Raw genomic sequence first — 10,364 nt, 5'->3', positions numbered from 1 at the left:
TATTTGTCTGAGGCTTTTCATTATCTTGGTGGTCTCATTTAGTCTCAGGACGACATTTCTCACCAACATGGCTGACATCTTACAGAGTATGGATTTTCAGTTACTTGATCGTGTCCATTTTACTTTCCTTGATTTGATTCACTCATCAACATGGACAACATGTACTGTAGGTGTCAGTTGCTATTCAAAAACCTGTAATGAATTTGAATTTGAACAATCAAGTTATGGTTAAGCATGAATGATACAGTATGTTTGGGAGTCGGACGACAAGATACGTTAGCAGTCGTGTTCTTGCCACATATCGACAGGGCTCAGCTGTCCAACACGCCACATGTTGTTTGGACTGGTCAAACGTGCTCTGTTTCACTGAACGTCTGTCTCGAAGAGTTGTTTGTCCCGGTTACGTGCCACTCCTGCCATCCCACTTTGGCAGCAGTGATGTGATAATCGAGATAAACATGTTTAGTCATTACCAGATTGAACAAATTGGGAGGTTTTATGATTGGATCTTTGAACCGCACACACGAGGATAATCTCGCCTGATAATCGCTCGCTATCAGCCTTGAACGGCAAACGCCCTGCTGTTTTTCGGGAGGGGCGTACCTGACCCCAAATCAACCTGATTATCTTGTAGTGGGAGCCCAGCATTAAGCTGTTCTGCTCTCTCCTTATCTTCTTTCTCATGTTTTGTCAGGAACAAAGTTCACACAGGTGTGTCAGGTCTGGAGAAGTTGGAGCAGTGGTGGACAGTAACTAAGTACATTTACTTGAGTACTGTACTTTGTACATTTCTGGATTATTGTCTCCGCCAGGCCGAAAGGCATGGCGAGAGTATGTTTTACCCCCTGTCCGTCCGTCCATGTGTTCGTGTGTCCGTGTGTCCATCTGTGTGTGAGCAGCTAATCTCCGGCACCGTTAGCTCGGTCGCTGCGAAACTGTGCACATACACTCCCTGGATGCCAATTCAGAACCTCTGCCCCATTTTTTTTACATGGGCCTGTTATAGCGCCACCAGGAGACCGATTTGTGCAAAACCATTTTTTAAAATATTACTCCTACAGATTTTATCCAAACATCACGCAAATCGGTACTCAGTATCAGTAGGCATGTGATCAACACGGATTGGTCCGATTTTCCATATTTCATCACGATTGGCTAAGGTTGGCTTCCAAAGTTTGCAAGATTGGTCCGTTTTGAACAAAATGCCTCAAATCATGAACGCAGCTTGCGATTTCCGTGAAATTTCACACGCACATTCCCACTAGGCCGAGGAAGAAATGCCACTTCACATTTTTCAAATCAGCCTCATGGTGGCGCTATAACAGGCCGATTTGCCTTTTTAACTATAACTGCACCGATCTGCGTGAAACTTTGCACGCACACTCCCTAGAAGCCAAGGAAAAACATCTGCCCATTTTTCACATTTGCCTTTTATAGCGCCACCAAGGGGGCCGACTTATGTAAAACACATTTTTGGATATTAAGCCTTCAGATTTTATCCCAATTTCACACAAATCGGTACACATGATCTCTATAGTCATGTGATCAAGATAGATCTGTTTGATTTTTCATATTCCATCCTGATTGGCTAACATTGACATCTAAAGTTTGCAGGAGTGGCCTGTTTTGAACAAAATGCCGCAAATCATGAACGCAGTGTCCGATTGCAGTGAAACTTTGCACGCACTTTTGCACTACGTTGAAGAACAAATGCCACCCTTTTAACATTGCCCTATTATAGCGCCAACAGGAGGCCGATTTTTGCAACACTTTTCTTTTTTATATTACTCCTAAAAAAAAAATCCAAACATCATGCAAATCGGTACACATTATCTCTATAGACAAGTGATCAAGATGGTTCCGTCCGATTTTTCATATTCCATCCTGATTGGCGAATTGGAGCCCCGTGGAGCACTTTTTCTAGTTATAATTATTTTTTAAAACATTTTCATGATTTTTTCCCCCATTCATTTCAAATAGAAATATTGCACTTTTGACTCCACTACATTTCTAGGAAGGGAAAAAAGTACATTATAAATTAACCACTTAATCCCCTATTTCAAATATCGTGGAAATAGGTGATCTACAAGCTCACAACATGTCGCAATCTGCTATGATGTCTATTTTTGCAAATATCTAAAAAGAAAATGTGCATTGTAATTAGTTTTTTTGAATACTTGAGTATTTACTTGAGTAGCCTGTATACTTCCACCACAAAGTGGGAGTGGTGTTGGAACCTTAAGAGTGGTGGACACAGCTAGTTCATGGTCCATTTTGACACGGCGGTGGGAAGAGAAGGACCAGGCTTATGCAAACTGTAAGTGTTTTGATCTTGCCTTTGTATTGTCTTGTCGGTCTATAACTTTGTGTGATTACTCTGCTGTCTGAACCAGGTCTCATGTCACTCTTGAGAATGTAAAAAAAGGTTAAAGGTACTGTAAGTTATTTCCCCCCCCTTTTGTTAAAGGTAGGATAAGTGAAATGTTTTGATAAGACAAAAATGTTTAAGGTTTAAGGTTAATGCACTATATTCTGGTATAATCATTGTTATATGGTGTTTTGTTTGTTCAGTAACAGAGGTCTCCCTGTCTCTCCAGCTCTTTAATAAGCTGGAAAATCTTTTTTTCACCAGGGGTGCCAATTTCAGCCAATCCAGGAGAAAGTACCCATTTGCAGCTTCACTTTTATAGTGTTTGTATCGTGTCTGCTAATCTTTCTTCTTCTTAACTTCTAATTTCACTTGTTATTCTGTATCCTGTGGGAGTTCTCTCTCCTGTTTACTTCAGAGCTGGAGATACAGAGAAAAACATAATAATAATATGATAACTATCAGAATTAAACTATTTAATGCTCATTTTAATGAAATAAGGTTTTAAATACCTATACCTATTCTGATAGTCATTGATAGTTTGGGGTCTCCCCGTCTCTCCAGCGGCTAGCCCTATCTCTAATAAACAGAAAATACATAATTTAGGTCAAGATACCTCCCGTGGCAGTCTGAGTATACAATGTTAGATAAGATTATACGTGAAAAGAGACCACCAAGAAAGACGATCATTTATAGTCCCATATGATTTGTTCAAGAAATAGCTTTGTACTTGCAGGGTATGAAATTATTAATTTTGTCATGGACAGTGCAAAGCCTGAACACAGTAATCTCCGGCTGTTCAGATATTGCATCACTTCAACAGCGAAAAGTGTGCTCTGAATAAGCTCGGAGTGGTCATATAATACTCTTGATACCACAGAAAAAGACTACAGTAGGGAAGTAGCACATTTTAAAAACATACATTTTAACTAGCAGTTGTATGTGTGAAGCTAATAAAGATTGAGCAGCTACATGCAGCTACATGGCATATTTATGGCATATGTGTGGACCCTGCATTTCCAAGGGGCGGAAAAAAAATGCCTCCGGTGATAAACCCCACAACTTAGGGTGCAGGGAAATCCAATCACAACTGAGCGGGGCCAGACTAATCTTCCAAGGGCATTTTTTTCTTCTTTGCACTGGCAGATTTGTCTGGTTTCCAGGCTAGTATAGCAGCATCTCACTGGGTGAGGACACTCACTCCACAGTCCACACCACTGGAAATGGACTCCACACACTGCTGTGTGGATGCAGCAAATATTACAGTTTTAAACTAGCAGTTGTAGATAGATAGAGGAGTCTGGGGACCCCCAGGGGTCCTTTACGGGGTTCCAGGGGGTCCCCAGAAAATTGTGTTGATATAGCATAACAATCTATTTAACCACTACCACCCTATAAACATCAGCTATTTGAAAATAGCCAATCTACAAGCTCACAACGTGTTGTGATGCGATGCGTTGTCAGCTTGTAGATCTGCTATTTCATTTTTATTTTAAAATGGAACACAAATCTTGTAAGGGGGTCCCCTGACACAAAATATTTTCTGATGGGGGTCCACGGCCAAATACATATTGGCATGGGAGAAAATAATATATATATATAAAGAATCTATCCCAGTTTTGTGGTAGCAGGCACAGTGCTGTGGGAGTGTTCAAACTTCCGAGTGCTCTGCGAAGCTAGGAGAGCTGCTGGTACAGTAGGTGTGGAGGAAAGGTAAAGATAATCATTGTTCACTCTGGCAGCTTATTTATAAACAACCTGTCATGTAGTTGCTCAATCTTTATTAATTACACAAATTCAACTGCTAGTTTGTTTTTAAAATTTCTGAACTTCCATATAGTCAGTGATGGAAGAGTTCACTCACTTTTTTTACTTTAGTAAAAGTATCAATGCCACAATGTAGAAATACTCTACTACAAATAAAAGTATTATATTCAAAATGTACTCAAGTAAAAGTACAAAAGTATCTCCATCAAATTACACTTTAAGTACCAAAAGTAAAAGTACTCATTGTGCAGAATATCCCATTTCACAACTTTTCAAGATGTATGTAAAATCTTTTGCAAATAGCATACAGTATCTACAAACTCACAACGTTTCGCATCGTGACGCACACACACACGCACACGCACACGCACACGCACACACACACACACACACACACACACACACACACACACACGCACACACGCACATTTGTACCATCTAGTCAGATGACAACTGCTGATTTACAGCAGAATAATATGTGACATGTGACAAGGGTGTGTAAAGTAGATTAGAAGTAGGTGTGATGTAGTACTATGACATTAAACACACTTTGTACAGACTCCATTCAAACCCTAAAGGTTAATTATTGACTGATGGTTCAGTGGTTCTCAACCCTTTCTGGATCAGGGCCCACTTGAAAATCTATCGAAGCATTCGTGGCCCACCCATCTCTCACTCACTCACACACACACACACACACACACACACACACACACACACACACACACACACACACACACACACACACACACACACACACACACACACACACACACACACACACACACACACACACACACACACACACACACACAGAGAGAACAACACTGTCACATCCTCCATGTAAAACAAAAGGGCATGTGGTTGTTTCAAGTGCATGGCCCTTTAAAGGGGATCACTGTCTACTGGATAGACTACTGTCAGTCATTAACTCTGATGCAACATTTGTGTTCATTCTTTTGTATGTTTTCTTTAAGCAGGCCACATGGACATTAATCATGTATATCACAAATAATTACGGGGCCAGAGCTCAGCTCTGGACCTGTTTTAATGTTGCCTGTATTCTTCTGTTTCTGCCACTTTTCGCAGTTCTGGGTGAACCGTGCATACGCTTTTTAGGAAACTCGGCCATATGATAGATGGTCATGAAAAACTATCAAGAAATACATCTCACAATCTTTCGTCAAAAGGTGGCGCTATAGCACTCAATTGAAAATGGCAACTTTGAACAGGTACAACTCATGTCCTGTTTGACCTACAGCCATAAAACTTCAATACACACATGCGTCTCCTCATGATGAACAACTTTCACACTCTGACTTTTGACCTCTGACCTTTAGATCTCCCACCATTTTGAAGTGGGATTTTTGAGTAATCTGCACAAAACTATTAAACCGACAGCCATTAAACCTGCTTACACATGTGCCTTGACTCATGAGGAACACATCTATCACGTTGACCAGTAAGCTCCACCCTTAGATTGTCCGCAATTTTGAGCAGTTTGAAAAACACTTAAACCCAGGATTTTTCAGCTATTTGCGTGAAACTGTATCATCTGTCTGATCTCTTTTTTCACCGGTCTTGTCTGTTGGTCCAATGGCTTCTCCCTTAAGCGAGTGCCTCTCTACCGTACGGTTGCCGGGTTCAAGCCTCACTTGATGCAGACTCATTTAAGTTGAATTGCAAAAAACATGACTGTATCAATGAATACATGTGCAAACGGTAAAGATAACATGAAATGCTTATTTGAGAGGGTATGTTTTTGCAATGTATGACATACTTCATTCTGAAAATAGCCGATCTACAATCTCAAAACTTTTCAGATAGCAACGTGTTTCTGAGCTTGTAGATCAGCTGCTTTCACTGTTTTCGGTTTCGAGGAGACATACAATTTCTCTATTGGTAAATGGTTTGTGAACGAGTGATCTTAGTGTTAGTGTTAGTGCAAATTATTTTTTCACTGATTCTGGTCTGTTGGTCCAATGGCGTCTTGCTTCAGCATCAGCCTCTGGATCGCAGGGTCGCCATTTCAAGTCTCACCTCTTGCTGGCTACTTTTCAATTGTATCGCACAAAACATGACTGTATCAATTAATGCATGTGCAACTGTTAAAGGTAACATGAAATGCTTCTTGGAGAGAGTATGTTTTTGCAATGTATGACAAACTTCATTGTGAAAATAGCCGATCTACAATCTCACAACTTTTCAGATAGCAACGTTTTGTGAGCTTGTAGATCGGCTACTTTCACTAGTTTTAGTTCCGAGGAGACACAAAAATGCCTTTATTGGTAAATGGTTTGTGAACCAGTGATCTAGAGTAGTTCGGGACACAGAGGCTTGGTTCATAATGGACGGAAATACTTATAATTATCAACAGACACTACCAGGGAGGCCATATATCTAGCTCAATGAGAAGAGAGGCAACCTCGGAGTCCGTAGATCGCTGGTCCGATCCCTGTCTGCGACAATGTATTGAGGTGATCATGATTTGGCATTCTTGTGTTTACACACAGTGTTTCTTGAGGATAGGCTTAGGCGTTGTTTTAGTGAGGTTAGGGTTAGTGAGGGTTTAAAATGCTCATTTGTTAATTGCATGGTCTTCTTTCTCTCAAGTTCATTCTTCTATGTTTCTATGCCTTATTGTGCATATTACTTATCATTGCTTCTTTCTTTTTTCTTTCTGCATTCCCTAGCCCCGCTTATCGCTGCTTGCAGCTATATTTATTATTCTTTTTCCTCCCCATGTAATTTCTCTTTGCTTTGCTGCAACTGAGTTTTTTTTTTTTTTTTTGTGTGGAAGAAGTCATTGTTCATGTGTTTACTACTACTACTACTACTACTACTACTACTACTACTACTACTACTACTAATAATAAAAGTAATAATAATAACAAGAAATGTGTGCTCCTCGGAGCACAGGTCTCTGCCAGGCTGCCAACCCAGGGCCCGTGAATTGTGCAAGGCAGTCATAGCCACTTAGAATGGGATCTGAACAATCAAAACAGTGACGGCGATTAGCTGCTCACAGACACACACTCACACGGACGGACATACTGACGGACTTTGGCCTGGTGGAGACAATAATGAAATAAGCACAGGTTACACTAAAACGTGTGTGTTTGTCGCCGTGTCTGTGTGCAGGTGTTGTGCTCATGCATCCTTTTTTCAATTATATTTTATTGACTGTAACATTGGCAGGTTTAATAAAGACCAAAAGATGAGTGAGTCTGTGGAGAGAGGGGAGGAGGGAACTGGCAAACATCACATCCACAGACCAGAGTCTCCATCACTCAGCTCTAAAGGAGAACCTTCTCACTTCAGTAATGAACCTGGACCTCCAGACATAAAGTAAGCTCACTGATATCTGTGGACTACTGCAGAGACACAACAGAGAAACACAAATTAATGACATACCACTCAGTAAAATGCATTCAGTAGGCTAGTGCACAGCCCTACACCAAAGATACAGCTTAGAAGGTGTTGAGTTGCCATGCACACTGCATCGCCTCCTTTAGGGAGAAGGTTACATTTCATAATGTTTTCAAATCAAGCAAGACTTGTGGTTCAAAATATGATATATATGAGTATTAATTACCTCTGCCAAAACGGAGAACGGAAGTCAAGATGTTCATGAAACTTGTGTGGGAATGATTGGTAGGCTGACATAAAGAGATGCTTCTTCTTCTTTCATGTATTGTCAGATGGCCAGCTTAACGTTGTGTAGCCATGTCCCACCAAGAAAGACGATCATTTATAGTCCCATATGATTTGTTCAAGAAATAGCTTTGTACTTGCAGGGTATGAAATTATTAATTTTGTCATGGACAGTGCAAAGCCTGAACACAGTAATCTCCGGCTGTTCAGATATTGCATCACTTCAACAGCGAAAAGTGTGCTCTGAATAAGCTCGGAGTGGTCATATAATACTCTTGATACCACAGAAAAAGACTACAGTAGGGAAGTAGCACATTTTAAAAACATACATTTTAACTAGCAGTTGTATGTGTGAAGCTAATAAAGATTGAGCAGCTACATGCAGCTACATGGCATATTTATGGCATATGTGTGGACCCTGCATTTCCAAGGGGCGGAAAAAAAATGCCTCCGGTGATAAACCCCACAACTTAGGGTGCAGGGAAATCCAATCACAACTGAGCGGGGCCAGACTAATCTTCCAAGGGCATTTTTTTCTTCTTTGCACTGGCAGATTTGTCTGGTTTCCAGGCTAGTATAGCAGCATCTCACTGGGTGAGGACACTCACTCCACAGTCCACACCACTGGAAATGGACTCCACACACTGCTGTGTGGATGCAGCAAATATTACAGTTTTAAACTAGCAGTTGTAGATAGATAGAGGAGTCTGGGGACCCCCAGGGGTCCTTTACGGGGTTCCAGGGGGTCCCCAGAAAATTGTGTTGATATAGCATAACAATCTATTTAACCACTACCACCCTATAAACATCAGCTATTTGAAAATAGCCAATCTACAAGCTCACAACGTGTTGTGATGCGATGCGTTGTCAGCTTGTAGATCTGCTATTTCATTTTTATTTTAAAATGGAACACAAATCTTGTAAGGGGGTCCCCTGACACAAAATATTTTCTGATGGGGGTCCACGGCCAAATACATATTGGCATGGGAGAAAATAATATATATATATAAAGAATCTATCCCAGTTTTGTGGTAGCAGGCACAGTGCTGTGGGAGTGTTCAAACTTCCGAGTGCTCTGCGAAGCTAGGAGAGCTGCTGGTACAGTAGGTGTGGAGGAAAGGTAAAGATAATCATTGTTCACTCTGGCAGCTTATTTATAAACAACCTGTCATGTAGTTGCTCAATCTTTATTAATTACACAAATTCAACTGCTAGTTTGTTTTTAAAATTTCTGAACTTCCATATAGTCAGTGATGGAAGAGTTCACTCACTTTTTTTACTTTAGTAAAAGTATCAATGCCACAATGTAGAAATACTCTACTACAAATAAAAGTATTATATTCAAAATGTACTCAAGTAAAAGTACAAAAGTATCTCCATCAAATTACACTTTAAGTACCAAAAGTAAAAGTACTCATTGTGCAGAATATCCCATTTCACAACTTTTCAAGATGTATGTAAAATCTTTTGCAAATAGCATACAGTATCTACAAACTCACAACGTTTCGCATCGTGACGCACACACACACGCACACGCACACGCACACACACACACACACACACACACACACACACACACACGCACACACGCACATTTGTACCATCTAGTCAGATGACAACTGCTGATTTACAGCAGAATAATATGTGACATGTGACAAGGGTGTGTAAAGTAGATTAGAAGTAGGTGTGATGTAGTACTATGACATTAAACACACTTTGTACAGACTCCATTCAAACCCTAAAGGTTAATTATTGACTGATGGTTCAGTGGTTCTCAACCCTTTCTGGATCAGGGCCCACTTGAAAATCTATCGAAGCATTCGTGGCCCACCCATCTCTCACTCACTCACACACACACACACACACACACACACACACACACACACACACACACACACACACACACACACACACACACACACACACACACACACACACACACACACACACACACACACACACACACACACACACACACACACACACAGAGAGAACAACACTGTCACATCCTCCATGTAAAACAAAAGGGCATGTGGTTGTTTCAAGTGCATGGCCCTTTAAAGGGGATCACTGTCTACTGGATAGACTACTGTCAGTCATTAACTCTGATGCAACATTTGTGTTCATTCTTTTGTATGTTTTCTTTAAGCAGGCCACATGGACATTAATCATGTATATCACAAATAATTACGGGGCCAGAGCTCAGCTCTGGACCTGTTTTAATGTTGCCTGTATTCTTCTGTTTCTGCCACTTTTCGCAGTTCTGGGTGAACCGTGCATACGCTTTTTAGGAAACTCGGCCATATGATAGATGGTCATGAAAAACTATCAAGAAATACATCTCACAATCTTTCGTCAAAAGGTGGCGCTATAGCACTCAATTGAAAATGGCAACTTTGAACAGGTACAACTCATGTCCTGTTTGACCTACAGCCATAAAACTTCAATACACACATGCGTCTCCTCATGATGAACAACTTTCACACTCTGACTTTTGACCTCTGACCTTTAGATCTCCCACCATTTTGAAGTGGGATTTTTGAGTAATCTGCACAAAACTATTAAACCGACAGCC

This window comes from Gymnoscopelus braueri, assembly GCF_963280865.1.
Source record: "Gymnoscopelus braueri genome assembly, chromosome: 22".
In the NCBI taxonomy this organism is placed as follows: domain Eukaryota; kingdom Metazoa; phylum Chordata; class Actinopteri; order Myctophiformes; family Myctophidae; genus Gymnoscopelus; species Gymnoscopelus braueri.
The sequence above is the reverse complement of the archived record's forward strand: the minus strand, read 5'-3'. Positions refer to the sequence as shown.